Below are 3,603 nucleotides of genomic sequence, written 5' to 3' on the forward strand. Positions count from 1 at the left end.
GTCAAGTGGATTAAGGCGTCTTGTACATACCAGTTGCGTGGCATCTGGGAGTATGGGTTCGAGTCACTTCTGGGGTGTGAGTTTTCAGTTGCATATTGTCCTGGGGACCATTCAGGCTTGTTCGCATTTGTGTTCCTCACGTGTGCCCCAAAGAATGAGGTGATTTGGTAAAATGCTATGCCCAAGATTACTATCCGAGTGCCGGCGGTGGGGTGGTTCAAATAGCCTCGGCTATCACCTCATTATGTCCGGTCGTGATGGTCAAGTGGATTAAGGCGTCTTGTACATACCAGTTGCGTGGCATCTGGGAGTATGGGTTCGAGTCACTTCTGGGGTGTGAGTTTTCAGTTGCATATTGTCCTGGGGACCATTCAGGCTTGTTCGCATTTGTGTTCCTCACGTGTGCCCCAAAGAATGAGGTGATTTGGTAAAATGCTATGCCCAAGATTACTATCCGAGTGCCGGCGGTGGGGTGGTTCAAATAGCCTCGGCTATCACCTCATTATGTCCGGTCGTGATGGTCAAGTGGATTAAGGCGTCTTGTACATACCAGTTGCGTGGCATCTGGGAGTATGGGTTCGAGTCACTTCTGGGGTGTGAGTTTTCAGTTGCATATTGTCCTGGGGACCATTCAGGCTTGTTCGCATTTGTGTTCCTCACGTGTGCCCCAAAGAATGAGGTGATTTGGTAAAATGCTATGCCCAAGATTACTATCCGAGTGCCGGCGTTGGGGTGGTTCAAATAGCCTCGGCTATCACCTCATTATGTCCGGTCGTGATGGTCAAGTGGATTAAGGCGTCTTGTACATACCAGTTGCGTGGCATCTGGGAGTATGGGTTCGAGTCACTTCTGGGGTGTGAGTTTTCAGTTATATATATATATATATATATATATATATATATATATATATATATATATATATATATATATATATATATATATATATAACATATTTATACCTATATAATTTATATGTGCATATGTATGTTTATATATAGGATAAATATATAAATTAACAAGACATCATTTATTTACGATGGTAGTATTTACACGCCATTATTCATAGCGAGGATAGCTAATGAACAAGCCTTTAGTGCCAGCCTTAAGTAAGTCTTAAGAATAAGTCATAAGTAAGTCTTAAGAATAAGTCTTAAAACAGAGTAATTCTTGCATATTCCCACGCTGGGAATATGCAAGAATATTCATGCGCCCCCTGCAACATATTCGTGCACTCTGCCTCTAGAAAATGCATTATGCCTCTTAGTGACTCGGCAGTTGCAGACATGAGGCAAGCATGAGGGTCGTAAATAATGCTTGCCAGCCGTAAGTCTAAGTTCTGAACACTAGGCAGCGTTACAGCGGCTTGTAGACGTCTGTGTAAATATTTCTCGGAGGGCTTCTGTTTGTCTGTGGTATTACTGGTGTGTGTGTGTTGTTTGTTAGGGTGTGTGATGCTGGGGTGTACTGGTGTGTGTGTTGTTTGTCAGGGTGTGTGATGCTGGGGTGTACTGGTGTGTGTGTTGTTTGTCAGGGTGTGTGATGCTGGGGTGTACTGGTGTGTTGTTTGTTAGGGTGTGTGATGCTGGGAGTGTACTGGTGTGTGTGTTGTTTGTCAGGGTGTGTGATGCTGGGGTGTACTGGTGTGTGTGTTGTTTGTCAGGGTGTGTGATGCTGGGGTGTACTGGTGTGTGTGTTGTTTGTTAGGGTGTGTGATGCTGGGGTGTACTGGTGTGTGTGTTGTTTGTCAGGGTGTGTGATGCTGGGGTGTACTGGTGTGTGTGTTGTTTGTCAGGGTGTGTGATGCTGGGGTGTACTGGTGTGTGTGTTGTTTGTCAGGGTGTGATGCTGGGGTGTACTGGTGTGTGTGTTGTTTGTCAGGGTGTGTGATGCTGGGGTGTACTGGTGTGTGTGTTGTTTGTCAGGGTGTGTACTGGTGTGTGTTGTTTGTTAGGGTGTGTGATGCTGGGGTGTACTGGTGTGTGTGTTGTTTGTCAGGGTGTGTGTTGCTGGGTTGTACTGGTGTGTTGTTTGTCAGGGTGTATGTGTTGCTGGGAGTGTACTGGTGTTTGTGTTGTTTGTCAGGGTGTGTGATGGTGGGAGTGTACTGGTGTGTTGTTTGTCAGGGTGTATGTGTTGCTGGGAGTGTACTGGTGTGTGTGTGTTGTTTGTCAGGGTGTGTGATGCTGGGGTGTACTGGTGTGTTGTTTGTCAAGGTGTGTGATACTGGGAGTGTACTGGTGTGTTGTTTGTTAGGGTGTGTGATGCTGGGAGTGTACTGGTGTGTTGTTTGTTAGGGTGTGTGATGCTGGGAGTGTACTGGTGTGTTGTTTGTCAGACTAAGCTTAATCAGTGTTGAATGTAATTCGTTTTGGCTTCCAGGTCTTTGACATTGTGAAATTTTTAGTCTTAATTTGTTTCTAATAACAAGAAAAGTGATAATTAGTCTGATAATTACTTGATAACTCTCAAAGATTTAACGAAGAAAGGCCGCAGGTTGATCACTGCAGGGCAATATTTTAGTGCAATTCTTGGGCATTGCAGTAGCACAGCAGTGCAACAGACTGAGCAACAGTCTTGCAGTGCAACAGACTGAGCAACAGACTGAGCAACAGTCTTGCAGTGCAACAGTCTGAGCAACAGTCTTGCAGTGCAACAGTCTGAGCAACAGTCTTGCAGTGCAACAGTCTGAGCAACAGTCTTGCAGTGCAACAGACTGAGCAACAGTCTTGCAGTGCAACACTTATGAGCAACAGTCTTGCAGTGCAACAGTCTGAGCAACAGTCTTGCAGTGCAACAGTCTGAGCAATAGTCTTGCAGTGCAACAGTCTGAGCAACAGTCTTGCACTGCAACAGTTATGAGCAACAGTCTTGCAGTGCAACAGTCTGAGCAACAATCGTGCAGTGCAACAGTCTGAGCAACAATCGTGCAGTGCAACAGTCTGAGCAACAGTCTTGCAGTGCAACAACTCCTACGTGTAAGAGGGGTGTGATGATCTGTGGCTGTATCTCTGGAACCTTATATAACATGACTGGTCAATACTATTGTCTCCGTGCCCTCTCCCCCCCCCCCACCCGTTGAGGACCAAATTGTTCCCCTCTATTAGGGCCAAGGTTGCCATTCTACCCCTTGAGGGCCAACGTTGTCATTCTACCCCTTGAGGGGCCAAAGTTGCCATTCTACCCCTTGAGGGCCAAAGTTGCCATTCTACCCCTTGAGGGCCAAGGTTGTCATTCTACCCCTTGAGGGCCAAAGTTGCCATTCTACCCCTTGTGGGCCAATGTTGTCATTCTACCCCTTGAAGGCCAAGGTTGCCATTTTACCCCTTGAGGGGCCAAAGTTGCCATTCTACCCCTTGAGGGCCAAAGTTGTCATTCTTCCCCTTGAGGGCCAAGATTGCCATTCTACCCCTTGAGGGCCAAAGTTGCCATTCTACCCCTTGAGGGCCAAAGTTGCCATTCTTCCCCTTGAGGGCCAAGATTGCCATTCTTCCCCTTGAGGGGATGAAGTTACCTACCGTTCCTCTTCAGATGTCCCTCACTCTCGTTCGCCCTTGAGCACAATTCCTCGAGTCATACTTGAGCAAGACATGAGATTCCTTCCAT

This window comes from Procambarus clarkii, chromosome 48 (genome assembly GCF_040958095.1).
Source record: "Procambarus clarkii isolate CNS0578487 chromosome 48, FALCON_Pclarkii_2.0, whole genome shotgun sequence".
Classification (NCBI taxonomy): Eukaryota; Metazoa; Arthropoda; class Malacostraca; order Decapoda; family Cambaridae; genus Procambarus; species Procambarus clarkii.